This window comes from Myotis daubentonii, chromosome 2 (assembly GCF_963259705.1).
Source record: "Myotis daubentonii chromosome 2, mMyoDau2.1, whole genome shotgun sequence".
NCBI lineage: Eukaryota > Metazoa > Chordata > Mammalia > Chiroptera > Vespertilionidae > Myotis > Myotis daubentonii.
In genome coordinates this window covers 62,768,710-62,790,033 of record NC_081841.1, presented here as the reverse complement: position 1 = coordinate 62,790,033, position 21,324 = coordinate 62,768,710, and the positions used below count along the sequence as shown (strand labels likewise).

The window sequence follows — 21,324 nt, the reverse complement described above, 5'->3', positions numbered from 1 at the left end:
TAGAAGAATCCAAAGGCAAGAAAATCTCAGACATATGCCGAAGCAATTTCTTCACTGATACAGCTCCTAGGGCACTTGAAACTAAAGAAAAAATGAACAAATGGGACTACATCAAAATAAAAAGCTTCTGCACAGCAAAAGAAACCATCAACAAAACAACGAGAAAACCCACTGTGTGGGAAAACATATTTGCCAATGACATATCTGATAAGGGCCTAATCTCCAAAATTTATAGGGAACTCATACAACTTAACAAAAGGAAGATAAACAATCCAATCAAAAAATGGGCAAAGGACCTAAATAGAAACCTTTCAAAAGAGGACATTCAGAAAGCCAAGAGACATATGAAAACATGCTCAAAGTCACTAATCATCCGAGAGATGCAAATCAAAACAGCAATGAGGTACCATCTCACACCTGTCAGACTGGCTATCATCAACAAATCAACAAACGACAAGTGCTGGAGAGGATGTGGAGAAAAAGGAACACTTGTGCACTGCTGGTGGGAATGCAGACTGGTACAGCCACTATGGAAGACAGTATGGAGTTTCCTTAAAAAACTGAAAATGGAACTCCCATTTGACCCTGTGATCCAACTTCTAGGAATATATCCCAAGAAACCAGAAACACCAATCAGAAAGGATATATGCACCCCTATGTTCATAGCAGCACAATTCACCATAGCTAAGATCTGGAAACAGCCTAAGTGCCCATCAGTAGATGAATGGATTAGAAAACTGTGGTACATCTACACGATGGAATACTATGCTGCTGTAAAAAGGAAGGAACTCTTACCATTTGCAACGTCATGGATGGAACTGGAGAGCATTATGCTAAGTGAAATAAGCCAGTCAATAAAGGAAAAATACCACATGATCTCACTCATTCATGGACAATAGAGACCATTATAAACTTTTGAACAATAATAGATACAGAGGCAGAGCTGCCTCAAACAGATTGTCAAACTGCAGCGGGAAGGCCGGGGAGGGTTGGGGGGCAGGAGGTAGGGGGGTAAGAGATCAACTAAAGGACTTGTATGCATGCATATAAGCATAACCAATGGACATAAGACACTGGGGGATAGGGGAGGCTAGGGGACTGTCTAGGGCGGGGGGATAAAATGGATACATATGTAATAAAAAAAAATAAATAAATAAAAATAAAACACACACACACACACACACAAAAAAGAAATTTCTTTGAGAGCCAAATTTATTAAACTTAAACTATATAGGTAGGTACATTGTTATTAACTTAATTAGGGTACTCCTAAGCTGGCCTTTGCTAAAAACGTCCTAAATCTGAGGGGTCTACCTCAGCGAACGTACCCCCACTTCTTCTAACGCCATTTCTTCAAAATAGACTCACCCAGGCCGAAAACCGACTTCTGCGCATGGGCCACGAAGTTTCAATCGCACTGTACGTGCGTGCCCGCACGTGGTATTTTGTGGAAGAGCCACACTCAAGGGGCCAAAGAGCCGCATGTGGCTCGCGAGCCGCGGTTTGCCGACCACTGCTCTAGATGAATTTGTATACTTCTGTGTGTATGATTAGACTGTGAGGATCGAGTGGCTGGTGTTAATATCTCTTTTCACCTAGTGTTGGAGGTATGGACGTTGCTCGAGAACTGTTTATTGATTGAAAATCCTCTGCTTTCTAATCCCAAACCAAACCAAATTTCCTTTACCATAATCCCCAATCAGAAAGAAAATAATTATTTCCATGTGGATATTTAAAGTGTAATCATATGCAATTGAACAGTATAGTCTGACTTACTACATAATTAATGATCTAAAGCAGTGATTTTTCAACCCATGTGCCACAGAATTTTTGAAATATGCAATACGTGATTATTTAATCAGGGGCACTGACCTCTTTTCCCTTACATTGTCAAATAAAAAAATGATAACAGCCAATACAACAATAGCCACCCTGTGTGAATGAATCAAAATTATAACTTTCTTTCTTTTTTTTTTTTGGTCAGATTGGCAAAAAATATATATTTTGTTGGTGTGCTGCAGAATTTTAGTAATCTCTCTATATAAAAGGCTACTATGCAAAGCATCCCCTCGGGAGTTTGACCAGGGGACCAGTAGTTCAATCTCTCACTAGGACAGTGATGGCGAACCTTTTGAGCTTGGAGTGTCAGCATTTTGAAAAACCCTAACTTAACTTTGGTGTCGTGTCACATATAGAAATTTTTCGATATTTGCAACCATAGTAAAACAAAGATTTATATTTTTGATATTTATTTTATATATTTAAATGCCATTCAACAAAGAAAAATCAACCAAAAAAATGAGTTCGCGTGTCACCTCTGACACGCATGTCATAGGTTTGCCATCACTGCACTAGGATGTGCACTGACCACCCGGGGGGGTGCGGAATGAAGGCCCCAGCCGGCAGCCAGGAAGGAAGGCCCTGATAGGCTCTGATCACCAGCCAGGCCTAGGGACCCTACCCATGCACGAATTTCATGCACCAGGCCTCTAATTAGTTTATGTGTGCCATGAGGTGAAAAGGGTTGAAAATTGCTGACCTAAGGTTTTACCTTTTAGTACATACTGCAGTTTGAGTGTGGTCAGGGATGTGCAGCCCTGCCCTCCTCCCCAACCTCATCTCATGCATTCTTCCCTAGCTTTCTTTGGGCCTCTGAACACCTCGTGCTGTCTCACATGTCTTCCTTATCCTCCACCCTGTCTCCTCCCTCATTCCTTTGTCCTCTAGGCCTCATCTCAATCATCACTTCCTCCGGAAGCTGGATCTTTCTCAGCCCAGCCTGGCTCACTCTCCTTCAGTGAGGACTCTTGGGCTTCTTTTCTTCAGAGCCCTGATCTCTGCTACAAGTAGATGGCCACGCATCCCTGAGTGGCTCCCCCCTTCTCTGTTCTGTAAACTTCCTGAGGGCAGGGGACGAACCTGTTTTGCTAAGCTTTGTGTATCCAGCCTTGAGCCCAGTGGCTAGGACATCACATGCATGAGTGCCAGTGCCAAGAAATGCTTGGCTTGGAGCTCTCCCACAATGTCCATCCTCCCACACAAAATACTTCTGGTCTTAAATATAGACCTTTGCCGTTGTCTCCACCTTATGTAAAACACAAACGTAAGCTCCACAAGGGCAGGGCTAATTGTCTGTTCACTTAATGTATCTCAAGCACCTGGAAGTGTGTGCGAGGTAGCAGGTGCTCTGAAATATTTGCTGAATTAATAAAGGTGTCTTGAGAAAACGATTTTCATTGAGCTGTGATATTCAGTTGTATGTGCAAACCCAGTTTCAGGACAAGTTCCCTCCCTTTCTTCCCCAACGACCTACCTTCTAACTAGATTGCACTTTCAAGCCCCTCACTTTAGAAACATTAACACTGCCCACAGGTAGGGCCTCAATACATTTTTTATGAGAGCCCAGAGCTGGGAAATATCAAGGAAGTGTCCCAACAGTATACACCTAGCAAATGGATGGTCCAAGAATAGATTTCCCAAGGTGTCTCTGCTCCCAAGAGCAATCTAGAAATGGTTCAGAAATACATCAGCAGCGTGCGTTGAGCAAGCTCCAAGCAAGCATATCAGGTGAAATGTTTTCTTTTAAAAACTCAACAACTTTTTTGAAAGGACAGCATTTAAGAAAGCATTTTTGCATTGTAAGTAGTAGTTTATGCGCATATATAAATAAAAGTGCTGCCACATGCCTGAATCCTCCCCCCTCTGTTATTTTACAGGAGTGTCAACCCCAAACTCCCAACCCTTAAAGGTTTCTTGCAGTTGAACTTCTCAGTGGCCTCATTAAATAAAGGAGGCAGGAGGTCCAATATGTGGTGGCTAGAAGAACATTGAACTCATCCCCTCCCCTGAGCAAACTCAAATATACCTCTACATAAAAGGGCGGTTACTCCAGTAAGACAGCTGAGGGCTGAATGAACGCTTCTGCACAACAAAGGGGAGAAAGGGACCAAATATAGAAGGCTGGGAAGCTTGCAGAAGCCCTTCGGCCTGACTGGGAAGCCAGTGAGCATCATTAAGGCCCCCACTCCCCCTACCCCCCTGCCCAGGGCCCCCTGAGCATACTCAGGTGCTTTGCCTATCTGCAAAATCTCGGGCAGTCCCAGCTACATTGCCTGGAGCCTTTTGCCCCCTCACAAAGGGAGCAAGCAGGAAGAGGACAGTCACCACACCCTTTTGGCCTCCCTTCCAGGAGCCACTCCCACCCCCTAGGGCAGTGCCCCAGGCACCAGAAGTGCCTGCTCTGCTCCAACAGGCTTTTCAAAATGACCAGGCACATAAAGCCTCTCAGGACCGCTTTCACTACAGCAAACAAAAGAGACCGTATAGAGAAGACTGGGGAGCTGTGGGAGCTCTGCAGGGACTGTGGACATTCTCTGAGGTCAGAGGTGCTGGGAAGCACCATTATTTCCCTTACCCTCAACCCCCATTGGGTGGGTGGGGGCTCTACTCAGGTGCTCTGACCTACCTGTAAGTTCGCTGCAGCCTGAACCCATCTCACCCTGCGGAACTAAGGAAACAGGCAGGATCAGTAAGGCGTTATTACACACCTGACCTTCCCACCTGGGGCCACTCTGGTTCGGTAGGCCAGTGCCCTGGATGTCTTAAGCCAGTGGTTCTCAACCTTCTGGCCCTTTAAATACAGTTCCTCATGTTGTGATCCAACCATAAAATTATTTTCGTTGCTACTTCATAACTGTAATGTTGCCACTGCTATGAATCGTAATGTAAATATCTGATATGCAGGATGGTCTTAGGCGACCCCTGTGAAAGGGTTGTTCGACCGCCAAAGGGGTCGCAACCCACAGGTTGAGAACCGCTGCCTTAAGCACCTGCTTAGCTCCTACTGGCCTGAAAAACGCACCTGGCACACATAGAGGCTGCCTTTACATAAGACCACATTTTAAAGACGGGAAAAGATAACTATTTTGTCTAATTCATATAAACAAACACAAAAAATCAAACAAAGTAAAGAGACAGGAGAATATCTTTCTCAAATGAGTGAACAAGGAAAATCCCCATAAAAAAGCCCTAAGGAAATGAGAGTGAAATAGAGGAATTTAGGGAAAACGTCAACAAAGGGAAAGTATAGTAGAGACCCAAGCAGACCTGAATACAAGAACTGAAATGAAATATACACGTGAAGAAATCAACACCAGATTAGCTAATACAAAAGAATGGGTCAGTGGCCTGGAAGAGAGACTAGTGGAAATTAAGCAATCAGAACAGCAAAAAGAATAAAAAAAAAAAATGAGGATAGTTTAGGAGACCTCTGGGATAAGATCAAACACTCAAACATTCACATTTTAGGGCTCCCAGAAGGAGAGACAGGAACAGAAGCTTTGTACAAAGAAATAATGGTTGAAAACTTTCCTAACCTGGGGAAAGAAACAGACATCCAGGTCCAGGAAGCACAGAGTTCCAAACAAGATGAACACAAAGAGACTCACACCAAGATATATAGGAATTAAAATGACAAAGAGACAATCCTGAAGAAAGCAAGTGGAAACCCCATAAGGCTATCAGCTGATTTCTCAGCAAGATTACAGGCCAGAAGGGAGTGAAAGCACATCTTTAAAGTGCTGAAAGAAAGGAACCTACAACCCAGAATAATTTATCTGGCAAGGTTATCATTCAGATTTGAAGGAGAGATCAAGAGTTTTCTGTACAGACAAAAACTCAAAGGGTTCACCATTAAACCAGCTTTATAAGAAATGTTGAAGGGTCTTCTCAAAGTAGAAAAGGAAAGGTCATAACCAAAAGTAAGAAACATGAGACAGGAAAAAAAACATTGCAGCTAAAGCCAAATATTTAATAACCATAAAGAATAAGATATTTAAAAGGCTACTACAAATGTCAAAAGAAAAAAGTATCAAACTAAATTTAAACTATAATGAGTAGTGAGGAAATACACAACACCAAAGAGCTAAAACATGACAATAATAACAAAGTGTTGGGGTGGTGGTATATTTAGTCCTTATAGAATATATTCAAACTTAAACACCTATAGATACAGAATAATACACATAAACCTCATAGTAACCACAAACCATAAATCTACAAAGATATACAAAGAATAAAGAGAAAGGAACCCAAATAAAACGCCAAAGAAAACCAGTAAACTACAAGGGATGAGATCAATAGAAGATGAAAGGAACTAAAGAGAACTATAAAAACAACCTAAAAACAATTAACAAAATGGCAATAAGTACATATCCATCAGTAATTACTTTAAATGTAAATGAACTAAATGCTCCAATAAAAAGACAGAGGGTGGCTGAATGTATTAAAAAACATGACAACTATATGCTGCTTATAAGAGACTCACTTCAAATAAAAAGACACATGCCATCTGAAAGTAAAGACATGGGAAAAGATAGTCCATGTAAAAATAAGTAAAAAGAAATCTGGGGAAGCAATACTCTTATCAGAGAAAATAGACTTTACAACAAAAATAAATATATAAAAAAGACAAAAAATGGCTTTACATAATTATAAAGGGGTCAATTCAAGAAGAGAATATAACAATCATAAATATCTACACACTCAACATAGGAGCACCTAAATATGTAAAGCAATTATTAATGGACATAAAGAGAGAAATCCACAGTAATTACAATAATAGTAGGGGATTTTATTTTTTTTATTTATTTATTTTTTTAAATTAAATCTTTATTGTTCAGATTATTACATTTGTTCCTTTTTTTTCCCCCCCATAACTCCCCTCCTCCCAGTTCCCGCCCTACCCTCCGCCCTCACTCCCCACCCACTGTCCTCATCCATAGGTGCACGATTTTTGTCCAGTCTCTTCCCACATCTCCCACACCCCTTTCCCCCCCAAGAATAGTCAGTCCATTCCCTTTCTATGTCCCTGATTCTATTATAATCAACAGTTTATTCTGTTCATCAGATTATTTATTCACTTGATTCTTAGATTCACTTGTTGATAGATGCATATTTGTTGTTCATAATTTGTATCTTTACCTTTTTCTTCCTCTTCCTCTTCTTAAAGGATACCTTTCAGCATTTCATATAATCCTGGTTTGGTGGTGATGAACTCCTTTAGCTTTTCCTTATCTGTGAAGCTCTTTATCTGACCTTCAATTCTGAATGATAGCTTTGCTGGATAAAGTAATCTTGGTTGTAGGTTCTTGGTATTCATCACTTTGAATATTTCTTGCCACTCCCTTCTGGCCTGCAAAGTTTCTGTTGAGAAATCAGCTGACAGTCGTATGGGTATTCCCTTGTAGGTAACTGAGTTTCTTTCTCTTGCTGTTTTTAAGATTCTCTCTTTATCTTTTGCTCTTGGCATTTTAATTATGATGTGTCTTGGTGTGGTCCTCTTTGGATTCCTTTTGTTTGGGGTTCTCCGCGCTTCTTGGACCTGTAAGTCCATTTCTTTCACCAGGTGGGGGAAGTTTTCTGTCATTATTTCTTCAAATAGGTTTTCAATATCTTGCTCTCTCTCATCTTCTGGCACCCCTATAATTCTGATGTTGGTACGCTTGAAGCTGTCCCAGAGGCTCCTTACACTATCCTCGCATTTTTGGATTCTTTTTTCATTTTGCTTTTCTGGTTGGATGTTTTTTGCTTCCTCGCATTTCAAATCATTGACTTGATTCTTGCGCTCCTCTGGTCTGCTGTCGGGAGTCTGTATAATATTCGTTATTTCAGTCCGTGTGTGCTTAATTTCTAGTTGGTTCCCCAATATAAGATCGAGGGTCTTATTAGTTTTCGTGTAGATCTCATTAAGTTTATCGGCAGCTTCTAAACAGTTCTTGAGAGACCTTAAAAGTGTGGTTCTGAACTCTATTTCTTCCATTGACAATTTTGTCCTGTTTCTTTGTCTCCGCATTTTGTTATGCTTCCTTGGTGCACCCCCTAGTGGTCTTTGTTCGAAGTCCTATAGATAAATCTTGATTGTTGTAGCTAATTCCAGGGAGGGTTTGACCTCCAGGCCAAGTGGCTATGAGATTCAGCTGTGTCAGTGGTGAGAGAACTTCTGTCCTCTAGGGAGGTGCTAATCTAGCCTTTGCCTGAGGCTATCCGGCAAATTCCTCTATGCAGGGCTTGGGCGGGGCGGGTCGCACAGGATCAACAGGGTGGGCCGGAGAGAGCAGTTATGGCGGCTCTCAGTCCTGTCCCAAGGGGCTCTGCCTCTCTGAGTCCCAGCACCCGCTGCAAAGCTCGGAGAGAAAGCTGCACTCGCTCTGACCGAAGCCAGACAGTCCCGCTTCTCCCGCCTGAGTCTGGGTCCCTAAAGACTCGCCCGGATTTGGTGCTCAGAGTCTGCGACTCCCTCCCGATTGAAAACAACAACCGCGCCCTCGCCGCCAGCCCGCTCCGCGCACTCCGCACCTCAGAATTTGACTTCAGCACTGCGCCTCCTCTGAGTGTCCGTATGCGTTTCTCTTTCCTCCTAGTTGTAGGACTTCCACTCAGCCAGCGTTCCTGTGGTTCTGGGTGATGTCCCTTCCGTTTTTTGGTTTCACTTTTGAAGTAGTTGTTCAAAGCAGCAAACTCCGGCGTTAACCTATGCCGCCATCTTGGTTCCCAGGTCACAAGGATAGTAGGGGATTTTAATACCCCACTTAAATCAATGGCTAGATTATCCAGACAGAAAATTAAAGGAAATAATGGTCTTAAATGTCACTTTACACCAGATTGATTTAATAACCATTTTAAGAACATTTCATCCCCCAAACTGCTAAATACACTTTTTTTTTATGTGCAAATGGAATATTCTCCAGGATAGATCACATATTAGGCCACAAAACCAGCTTCAATAAATTCAAGAAGAGTGAAATCATATCAAGCATCTTTTCTGACCACAATGGCATGAAACTGGAACTCAATTACAATAATAAAACTGGAAAAAACACAAACACGTGAAGAATAAACAACATTTTACTAGACAATCAATAGATCAAAGAGAAAATCAAAAACTATTTTGAAACATATGAAAATGGAACAAATTCTAAAATTTACATGGAACCACAAAAGATCTTGAATAGCCAAAGAAATATTGAGAAAGAACAAAGTGTGTGTAGGTGTGTGTGAGGGGGATGGTATCATGCTCCCTGATATCAAACTATACTACAAAGCTACAATAATGAAAACAGTATGGTACTGCCATAAAAACACATATATAGATCAATGGCATAGAACAGAGAGCCCAGAAATAAATCCTCACTTATATGATCAATTAGTCTAAGACAAAGGAGGCTAAGATATACAATGAGGTAAAGGTGGGGTCTTTAATAAGTGGCATTGGGAAAACTGGACAGAAACATGCAAAAAATAAAATTAGACTAGTTTCTTACATTACAACAAAAATAATCTCAAAATGGATTAAAGACTTAACTGAAAGACTCAAAACCATAAAACTCCTAGAAGAAATGTAGGTCTTAAACTCTGACATTGTTCTTAGCTATATCTTTTTGAATATGTCTCCTTTGGCAAGGACAACAAAAGAAAAATAAACAAAAGGAACTACATGAAACTAAAAAAGTTTTCACAGTGAAGGAAACCATCAACAAGACAAAAAGACAACCTACTGAATGAGAGAAGATATTCACAAATAATACATCCAATAAGGAATTAACATTCAAAATATATGAGGAACTCATACAATTTAACACCAAAAAAATAAAAAATCAATCCAATTTAAAAATGGGCAAAGGACTTGAATAGATATTTCTCTAAAGAGGACGTACAGATGGCCAATAGACACAAGAAAAGATGTTCAACATTGCTAATCATCAAGGAAATGCAAGTTACAACCACAATGAGATATCAACGTACACCTGTCAGAATGTTTATTATCCATAAATCAACAGACAGCAAGTGCTGGCAAGGATGTGGAGAAAGGGAACCCTCATGCATTGTTGGTGGGAATTTAGACTGGTGCAGCCACTGTGGAAAACAGTGTGGAGTTTCCTCAAAAAATTAAAATAGAGCTGCAATAAGACCCAGCAATTCCATTTCTGGGTATTTAATCTGAAGAAAGCAAAACCACTAATTCAAAAAGATATATGCACCCCCATGTTTACTGCAGTATTGCTAGTAATAGCCAAGATGAGGAAGCAGTCTAGATGTCCATCAATAGATGAATGGATAATAATATATATAATGAATATTACTCAGCAATAAAAAATAACAAAATATTGCCATTTGTGACAACAAATGGGTGGATCTAGAGGATATTGTGCTAAATGAAATAAGTCATTTCATTTAAGAGAAAGATAAACACCATATGATTTCACTTATATGTAGAATCTTAAAAAACAAAACAAATGAATAAACAAAGCAAAACAGAAACAGTAGAGAACAAGTTGTAGATGTAGATGTAGAGAACAAGTTGATGGTTGCCAAAGGGAAGTGTGGTGGGAGAATGGAGAAAAGAGAATTTAGGGGCAAGAGGAAAAGAAACAGTGCACAATATAGGAAAAACAAAAACAATCCCTCCCCTCAAATATTCAGTCATTGAATTTTCATAACAATCCTCTGAGGTTATACAATCATAATCGCCATGTCACAGATAAGTAAAATGAGGAATGGAGCATCTCTGCAGAGCAGAGCTGGGACTCAAACCTGTGCAGTGCTGTATTGTCTCTTCCCACTGTGTTGGAGGATTTCAATCATAACTATGTACTAAAATAACAAAAGGAAAATAAAGAAAAAAAGAAAGAGGAGGCACCGTATGCCACACAGGTCCACTTGGGGAAGCACCAGGGTTGGTCAGGAGGCAGAGGAAGTGACGGGGGGGGGGGGGAGGGGGAATGTGGGCAAGAGCCTCTATTTTGGCTCCCACAGGGAGGAATGGACAAGGCAGGGTACGCAGGCGTAGGGTTGGCTGCTTTGAACAATCCCGGTGGGCTCTGGAGTATAGGGGTTGTCGTTAGTTGCCTGGAGCCTGGCCTTGCGTTGACGAGTGCAGGAGGATATTCTGGGTATGAAAACCCAATATGGGAGGTGGTGGGACGTGTGGGTTCTGGATTGCTGGAAAAAAAAGTAAATAAGACAACTTGTCACCAGCAATCAACATCTGGTTTTAGATGTGGCTGGCGTGCCTTGTTGCTGTAACGCAAGGGATGTCATAATTAAACTGCAAGACGTGGTGAAGGGTGTGGCTGTCATATATTCCCATACTGCTGGAAAAGTAGAAAACAAATGGTCTCAAATTTAGCAATGACATGTGGAAGAACAATTATTACACACTTCTTAAAACTGTCTTATTCCAAAAATCCACATTTGGTTTTGGGGGATCACATTGGCGAACTGAAACACATTGGAAGACTAGAAATAGGTCAACATGATTGCAGAACAGCCTTTTCAGCAGTGTTGTCTGGCTCCTAATGGCTTCTGTTGGTCCCCCAATCAGGGAGCTTCTCTTCAGATGAATGCTATTCAGCTGGTTACTATGGCAATGATGGAGTACTAGTTGTCATGGCGATGAAATGGAAATTTTTGGGGACCAGTTTCTTTAAAGGAGGTGCATTTATTAAGCCCTATACTTCCTTCTTTTCTTAAAACTTGACTGTATTGTGTAGTACTTTTAAAAGGGGTCCATTTTCAAACTCTATGATACAGTTCAGGATTTATATTATCTTCTCTTATCCTTAGATCACAATGCTTAAGTCTTTTCAGCTCTGTGATGAGAATAGACACCCCCTACACAGTCTTTCATGGCTCTTATTAAAGGATGACACTGCAGAAGCTGGGTTTCTTTTTACCACCCCAAAAGGGTTCCTGCCAGATGCCGTGGGGTTCCTCCAAAGTCGTCTCAAATTTAACAATGGCCTGTGGAAGTACAACTATGAAGTCATATAGGGTCAAAATAAATATAATGGGCCTGGCCAGTGTGGTTGAGCATTGACCTATGAACCCAGGAGGTCAGGGATCGATTCCCAGTCAGGGCACATACCTGGGTTGTGGGCTCAATCCCCAGTATGGGGCGTGCAGGAGGCAGCCAATCAATGATTCTCTCTCATCATTGATGTTTCTGTCTCTCTCTCCCTTTCCCTTCCTTTCTGAAATCAATAAAAATATATTTAAAATAAAATAAATACAATGGGCTGTAGGTGATAAAGGAGACCCTTCTCCCCAGTTTTACTAAGGTAAAATTGGTAAATAAAAATCATATATATTTAAGATGTACCATGTGATGATTTGATACATGGATCCATTGTGAAATGATTACCAAAGTCGAGCTAATTAACATATCTATCACCTCACATAGTCCCCCCGTTTTTTTGTGGTGAGAACACTTAATATCTACTCATTTAGCAAATTTCAAGTGTGTAATACATTAAACTATAGTCACTGTGCTGTACATTAGATCCCCAGAACTTATTCATCTTATAATTGAAAATTTGTACCTTTTGACCAATGTCTCCCCATTTCCTTCAGTCCCTGGCGAACACCATTCTACTCTGCTTCTGTGAGTTCCACTCTTTAGATTCCACATAATATAAAGAAGACTCTTATCGATTCAATCCTATCACCTATTCCTCGCTGATGTCCTAGTTTGACCAAATCCTTTTGAGAGGCAGCAACGCCTAGCTGGTTTTTGTTTTGTTTTGTTTTTTAATGTCTGTTCTTATTTATTTGTTTGTCTTGGAAAATCTCACTTTGGACTCAGACTCAGAGGTAGAAGCTCTCAGAGAGGACAGCCTACGTCACTTGGCAATCTGTTTCTGGCATTTTTCTTTGGCCTCCTTCATTCGCTTAGGCCAAAGTTTAGCATATCCTGTGGCCTCTTCCACATTTTTCTTAGTAACATTCTTTCTTCAGAGCAATACACCAACATTTGTGTTTCAGGACATGTGGAGAAATAAGACATTGAATCTCAGTGCTTTGGATTCTGCTAGCTCTTTTGGGCCCTGGCAACAAAACACAGTAGTTTCAGTGGGACCAGGAATATCTTTCTTTCCTTTTTTTACAATGACCCAGTTGAGAACACTGAGATTGGCATCTACAGTGCAGCTCCAAACAGATTTCACTCTCTGTCCACAGTCCTCCTTGGTCTACAACAGAAATAAATGCTCCTGACTCAGTAGCAGGCGGGCACGGGCATGGGTTAAGGCACCTGCTTCTTGGGGAACCTTGTTTGTCCTTCTCACTACTGAGTCGAACCACGTAACCCCTCTGTTCTTCACCCAGAGCATCAGCAGCAACTTCTGTGGCCATACGCGTCTCACAAAAGGTACCGAGTTTCATTCCTCGTCCACCTCAATGAGTTTCTGACAGACAGTGGCTGGGGAAGAGATGCTCAGCTTCATCTCGAGGCAGTCGATTGGCTCTGAGGTGCCATGGAAAAGAGCAAGCCTGGCTCTTTCTCCGTCTTGGTGCAGATGGAGCTTTCATTCCTCTTTGCTTAGAGCAGTGGTTCTCAACCTTCCTAATGCCATGACCCTTTAATACAGTTCCTCATGTTGTGGTGACCCCCAACCATAAAATCATTTTTGTTGCTACTTCATAACTGTAATTTTGCTACTGTTATGAATCATAATGTAAATATCTGATACGCAGGATGTATTTTCATTGTTACAAATTGAACATAATTTAAGCATAGTGATTAATCACAAAACAATATGTAATTATATATGTGTTTTCCGATGGTCTTAGGCGACCCCTGTGAAAGGGTCGTTCGACCTCCAAAGGGGTCGCGACCCACAGGTTGAGAACCGCTGGCTTATAATCTATCATATGGGTCATCGATGGGAAACGTTTGTTGTTCACATGTTTCATAGATGTGATGGTTTTTCTTGCTTGTTCACATGTTTCATAGATGTGATGAAGCTTTTTCTTGCCTGTTCCCAATAAACTAAGTTAGCTGCTCATTTTTTGAGGCTCTCAAAAAGAGGGAGTGGTTATATTAACCATTTGGCTCAATTTGGGGTTGATTAGGGAATTTAGAGATAATATATTGGAACAAATCTGACTTTATGGACCTGTCGATTTTTGTGATTACTTTTGGTATATGAACATGAACTCGGAGGGAAAAGGGTTTTTTTTTATATTGAAAATTTGTTACTATAGAATTTTTACATGTTAATTATGAAAACGATTTCAAGCTCTATTGTGCAGGAAAATTCCCTAGAGAGTCGAAAATTCCCTAGAGAGTCTACACAGGTTCTGGGACCCCATTCCAGACCTATTGGTGTTTTGGGTGGAGACTGAGTTTGTATTGTTACAGTTAAGCCCCTCTTGTACTGGGGAAATGGAACCAACTATGGTCGAGGGTGGTCTGGGAAACGGGGCGAGTTTATAATAGCTAGGGCAAGGGGGCAAGTTGATATTAGTAGCTAGAGAAACGGGGCAAGTTGATATTAGTAGCTAGAGAAATGGGGCAAGATGATATTATTAGCTAGGGAATCGGGGCAAGTTGATTAATAAATACCTTGGTAACGGGGCAGTGTTGATTAATGTGTCCCAGGTAACTCTGTGTGTGGTTAGCCAACCATTTTGTGAATAAAAGGCTGGCCTGGAACCAGGGTTGGTGCTGGTGTAGGAGAGAACGCTTACGGAAGCCGCTGGCCAGCTTTCAATAAATCCTCACTTGCTGCTTAAGACCTAATTGGAGTTGGTGGTCTTACTCTTGCGAATGTTGGTCCATAACAGTATTAAATACAGACATCCCAGGTGATCTTGAGGCAGTCTGTGGTCCAAATGACACTAAGTAACTGAAGTGGGAGGAAAGTGTTTACTGGAATGAAAAAAAGAGAATCTCTCATGTTCCATGCTTTTCTCTTGCAAAGAAAAGTATAGCACCAACATTAGCTTGAATTAGAGTACAATAATAACCATGCAAGAATACAGGTCATTCTGAAAATCACAGATCTGGCAGAGACTTTAGGGAATCATCAATTCCTCTGTCCCTGGATTTTAAAAGTAAACTATGCAAGTAACATGGGGAAGCACAAACGCTCCAAGTGGAGTGGGGATTGGAGAGTGCCAAGGAGGGTCCAAAGCCCTTTCTTAGATTGACTGGGCATCTGCTGGTTTTCCAACCTCAATGACATTCTCTCTCTCCCCTCCATATATTAAAATAATACTTTAATTTTTCTCTTAATGAAAAATGAGTAAATTGCCATCAATACTAAAAAACAAAATAAGACACATATAAGCAGAAAGGGAAAACAAGCAATCACGTGAAATCTCACCATCCGAAGATAGTTACTGTTAATAATTTGGTGTCTATAGTATTCTGAACTCTTGCTAGATACAGAACCCCAGCTGAAACTACCTTGCATCAAAATAAAAAAAGGAAAGGCATTGGCTTATGAACCTGGTAAATCCAGGGTTATACAGTATTTAGTTTTAAGTTTGTCTGCATTCAAGGGCTCATACAATGCCATCAAATTTTGGTTCCTGTCACTTTTTCTTTTTTTTCCGGTGTCTCTTTTCCTCTCTGTTGGCACTGTTCTCAGGCAGGCTCTCTGATGATGGCCCCCACAGCTTTGGGCTTACATCTGATTGGCTTAGTCGCCTCAGGGAAAAGAGAGAAACTATTTTCCATAAGTAAAATACATGCTCCAAGATTGATCCTAATTTGGCCCATTTTGGGCCATGTGCCTGCCCTCAAATCATTTAATCTTGTGAGAGGAATAAAAAAGTGAGTGGGCAGGATTAGGTCCCTCTACCACTTACACATTCAACTCATGAATGTCAACTCCCCACCCCATCTACAAATCTTCTGTACCCCTTAGGAGAAAATGCGCCCTCCGCACTATGGAACACAAGCCCCGCATGAGCTGGCCCTTGGCTCACTTTCCTGCTTCACGTCCTCTATTCTTCGCCTTTTCACTCTGCTCCAGTCCACGCTGGGTTTCTTGCTGTTTCTCAAACATTTCAAGCATGTTCCCCACTTAGGGCCTCTGTACCTGCTCTCTCTGCTTAGGAAATTCTTAGAAATAGCTTAGATGTCAGTGTGGTTTGTCTTCTCACCTCACTAAGTCTTTGTTCAAAGAGGCTTTCCACGATCCCCAACTGAGAGCAGTACCCCTTGCCAAGCTCTGCCCTGCTTTCCTCTATCATGACCCTTACACTGGCCACAATTAGGCAATAAAAATCCTATGACCACTTACAGTTATAAACACATCCTTGATCCAGTCATTTATCATTTCAAGTCCCATGATATAAATAATATAAACTTAAAATTTAATGCGACTTAGCATTGTCCTTCCCAGCTCCAGCTGGGATCTCTCTTCTGGCTGTTTGTTTACTACTTGCTCAGCACTTAGGAATCCAGCTCTATGTTTTCAAGGTTCTGCTCTTGCCTCCAGGCAATCCTGGGACCAAGACATCAGATGACACAAGCTCAGCCTTCTCTTTTGCATACAGCTTGGCCCACATCCTGCATCCCTGGTCCTGCCAGCCTCTGGGAGTACAGCTGGCCGTGCTGCCACCACTTGTCACCTCCTCCATCAGCACCTACCCAACCTGGCTATGCCTCACCCTAAAGATCTCACAAGGAAGTCAACCCACTTCATTGTATCCCTCAACTGCAGGGGACATATGTCAAACTTTATGGGGGTTTCCATTGATGCCCTACTCACTAGAGTTGAGGTGAGGACCAGGCACTTCCTATCTTCTCCTTGGAGGGGAGTTCATAGCACACACACTTCTCTCCAGAAATCCTCTTCATAAACCATTCTCCTGATAGCCATAGTCTCTACACCACTGGAGGAGAGTGAGGTATTCGCCAGCTTTTAGTGAAATCCTTTGAAAATTTGCATGTTGATTTGGTTTTGTACATTAGGATATGATGTTTTGGTCCTTCAGCAGAGCTTCCATTTTTATATCCTGTTACATAGTGGTAAATGCTATATGAAGAAAATAAAGCCGCGTAATGGAATAAAGGAGCATTGGGAAAGTGCTGTTTTATTTTCCTGCAGAATAAAAACAATTTTGCATGTATTTAATTTTAAAAAGGTGATATAGTCACATGAATCAGACACGGAAATGTATTAAAAAGTACTCCCCCGAAGTCTCCTTTCCATCTCAGTTCCCTGTTCACCACTATCTGCCTAGGAAACCTCTGTAGATAGGTTTTTTGTGTTGGTTTTTTTTTGGTATCCTTATATAATTTCTTGATATAAACAAGCAAACAGAAGCATACATTCTTATTTTAAGCCCTCCTTTCACAGATGGTGGTATACCACATACACTGCCTTGCACTTTGCTTTTTACATAATTGTGTATCTTGGAGAGCTTCCCATGTGGGGATTTGGAGATCTTCCTCATTCTTTTGTATAGCTGCAAAGCAATAGTCCAGTGTATGAATGTTCTATAATTTATTTAACCTGCCCCCTGTTGATAAACATTGAGTTTGTCTGCAACCTTTTGTTATTCCAGATATTGTAATGAATAACTCGATGTATATATCATTTCCCTGCGTGTGAATGCATCTGGAGGATAACTTTGTAGAGGTGGGATTACTGGGCCAAAGGGAATGCATGTTTGTGATTTGGATCACTGTCGCCAAATTGCCCTGCACCCGCTCAGCCTGTATCCAGGGTGTTAACTCTGCAGAGCTGACATGTGAGCAGCAAGCTGAATCTCGGTAAGGGGCCATCCAGGTGAAAATCTGAGGGAAGATCACTCTAGGTCAGCGGTTCTCAACCTGTGGGTCGCGACCCCTTTGGCGGTGGAACGGCCCTTTCACAGGGGTTGCCTAAGACCATCCTGCATATCAGATATTTACATTATGATTCATAACAGTAGCAACATTACAGTTACCAAGTAGCAACAAAAATAATTTTATGGTTGGGTCACAACATGAGGAACTGTATTTAAAGGGCCAGAAGGTTGAGAACGACTGCTCTAGGTAGAGGGAGATAGGGTAAAGGTCTGAGGCAGAAACCAGCTCAGCATGTTGGAGGGAGGCAAAACTGCCAGTATGGTGGGTGTGTCATGAGGGGGACAGAACAAGAGGGGGTAGAAGGGTTTAGCAGAAGCCGGATCATGTTGACCCAAGTTGGGAGTTTGGATTTTATTCCAAGTGGCATGGGAAATCATCATAGGGGGTTTAAGTGGGGAATGAGGTGATGTGCTGTCCATTGTAGAAGATTATTGATGGCTTTCAAAAAAAGTCTTTGTCTTGGTCCACAGAGCAGACTGAATCCTAAGTGCAACATAAACATCCATCCTTAAAGCCTCTTCTCAGCAAAGATCTAAGAAAACTGTAGATGCCCAGGGGTTAGAAGGCAAGTAGACTTGTGAGGTGCTAAGAGCTAAGTCACACCACAGATCCATATCATTCACGTTAAAAATAAAGGAAAAAGAAAGGAAAAGGATGCCTATAGGAAAGGCCTAGAACCATTCTGAATCCGATCTCTTCTCCAGCTGCATGCAGATGTTTTTATCATTCACTGCCTGGGTCCTAGGTTCCCTAGCTTGGGAATATGACACAAATTATCCGGTTGTGGGGAGCTGATTTTGACTTGATCATACATAGTTCTTCCCTTTGGTTTCCATAGCCATGATATAACGACAGAGACAAATAGAAAAGTTAATGTTAACTTAATATGTATTTTGCATAGTTTCACATAACATTACATTTTAAGTCAACTCTCAACTCTCTAGGATTTTCCCTGGGAATATATGGAAATAAGAAAATAACTTCTTCTGTCCCGACAGTTGAACAAAACAGCAATTAATCACCACCAAGTCAATGGCAAGGGGAGAGGTGCCAGGCCCAGTTATGGGATATGCGTTTTTATGGAAATGCTGACTTACTCCTCAGTTGTTTGGACGTCTCAGTCAAGTGCCAAGTGCCTCTGTTTGTGTCGGGGCTGCCCACTTTAGACTTGCTACTTGGGAGGGCACTGCTGTCTCTGCCCTGGGTCTGCTCTGAGAGCAGGGACTTTGCTCAGTGCTGTGCTTTGGGCATAACTCTCAGAGGCCAGCAGCTACTCGTCTGTAGTGGCCTCTCTGCCACGCTGCGTATTGATACTGGATGGAGCCAGACAACCTCTGTAGCCCCCAAGATACTTAGAAACAAGAAGGAACCTCTAGGGGAGGAATGAGAACCTGGAAGGACATCGATGGGCCTTTGGAAATTCTACTGTGACGGGCAGGTGGGGGTTTGGACTCAGGCAATTTAATTCTAAGAGTGCAATAGGGATGAATTGCACCACCAAATTGGGTGGCGTAACAATTGCCTTCTCTCTTCATTGTGACCAATATTGTCACGTCTAGAACTTCCTGGTAATTATTTTATAGAAACTTTTCCCATCATACTGGATTGTCAAAACTCAATTATAATATCTTCATTCTAAATATATTTTTCAATTCCAGTAGACTTTTAAAACTCGTGGCCTGCATTTGACCTACATATGAATTCCTATTTCGAAATATCATTTATTTAATGTAAATTATTCCCAGAGCACACTGGTGATTTTCTTTGGGCACATAATCAGATACATCTGAACCTCTTTTTTCCCACAGAGGTCACTGGGGACTTTATTAACATGCTCTCATTCCCAACAAGCTATATTATAACCTTTTATTTTTCCAAGTAGAAATTTATGAACTATTATGGTCATTTTACTTATTCATTTTGGCCAGGTGTTCTGTTTATTCAATAAGCATTTGTTGTCATGTATTTTGCTTCACACCATGCTAAACAAGTTTTCCTCATTTTTTGTCATCTTTATTTTTTTTCTTACTACTTTACTTTATCACCCAAGGATATTTTTCCATTGACTTTTAGAGGGGGTAGAAGTGAGAGGGATAGATAGAGAGAAATATGTGAGAGAAACACATCAACTGGTTGCCTCCTGCATGAGCCCCCCTACCAGAGAATGGGCCGGGGAGGAGCTTGCAACCGAGGTATGTGCCCTTGACCGGATTCAAACCCGGGACCCTTTGGTTCGCAGGCCGACGTGTCTAGCCACTGAGTCAAACTGGCTAGGGCCTTAATTAATTTATTTTTTTAAAATAAAAATACGCAAATACCTCCAAGATAAAATGAAATAACTTTCTCCCACTGTTTTACTCCTAAATGCTAAAGTGATTAAACCGAATAAAGCAAGAATAAGTTTTGGCTGTGTCTTTCCTAAGCCACCTTCTCTGGAGGTAGCAAATGGCATGCTCACAGCCCTCTGAGGAGAAAGGTGCCATTGCCCAGCTGTTGTGGGCTGCAGAATTTGGGGAATTCTTCCTGGTGAAATAGCTTGGCCTGGACTAGAGCTTACCTTTTTAACATTTAGGGTTCTATGCACTCTACCCTCAAGAACAACTGTTTTAGCTTTATAGGCTTCCCTTACTATCTGAAAGTAGAGTTTCCATAAAACCTTTTGTAAGTCAAAATGGCATAAAGAAGCAATTGCCATTAATTCATATGGAAGTTTTTTTGAGACTTCCCAGACACAAAACCCAATGCGTACATATTTATTTTGTGTACCACAGTCAAAAGGCTGATTACATCCAGTTTTACACCAAGATTACTCCCTTTTTAGCTCTATAAGGCCTTTCTGATATCTTGGGACACATCTTGCTTTAGGCCACACAAAGTAAATTGAGATAAAGCACAGATACAAAGTTTAATGCTGAGATGCTGAGTGGACTGCCAGGAGGAAGGTAGGCGGGGCCCCTATCACTGCCCCTCCAGGTACATGCTACCTCTATAACAGCTCACTGCAAAACAAATGCTATTTTTGCTTTCCACCTTTTCTGTTAAAAGTGAAAATCCCCTTCAGGTTACTCTCAGTTAGCAAAAACAGGTACTGATGTAGGTCTTTCATAAAAGTGAAGTGGTGTAACATAAGCTTTTGGAAAGTGGGGGATACCTGTATTGGGAAGAAAATTCTCTCAGTATGTGCACCAGTTAGGTCTTTCAGTTGCAAGCAACAGAAACCAACTCTGGCTGATTTATCCAGAAAGGGTTTTGTTAGGAGGCTAAAGGAGGAACTTTAAAGTTTAAAGGTAGTGATTTGAAGATAGACATTTACCTCTCTGCTGCCTCCCAATAGCTCTCTAAATGACAACAAAGGGCATAAAAAAAGACATAAACCCACATGTTAAAGGGAATAAGAGAGGTAATATCAGGCCAGCAGGGGAGACAGTTGGGGGCAACCAGGCTGGCAGGGGGGGCAGTTGGGGGTGACCAGGCTGGGAGGGGGGGCAGTTAGGGGCGATCAGGCCGGCAGGGGCGGGTAGTTAGGGGCAACCAGGCAGGCAGGCAGGTGAGTGATTAGGAGCCAGCAGTCCAGGATTGTGAGAGGGATGTCCCACTGCCGGTCTAGGCCTGATCCCCACTGTGCACAAATTTTGTGCACTGGGCCTCTAGTACTAAAATAAGTGTGCTACTGTAATAGA

The 21,324-nt window shown here is 41.6% G+C and overlaps 1 pseudogene; it reads right to left on the bottom strand.

Annotated features, from left to right (window-relative positions):
• Nucleotides 1-12,602: 12,602 nt before the first annotated feature.
• Nucleotides 12,603-13,280, bottom strand: LOC132226575 (small ribosomal subunit protein eS6-like; annotated as a pseudogene).
• Nucleotides 13,281-21,324: the final 8,044 nt, after the last annotated feature.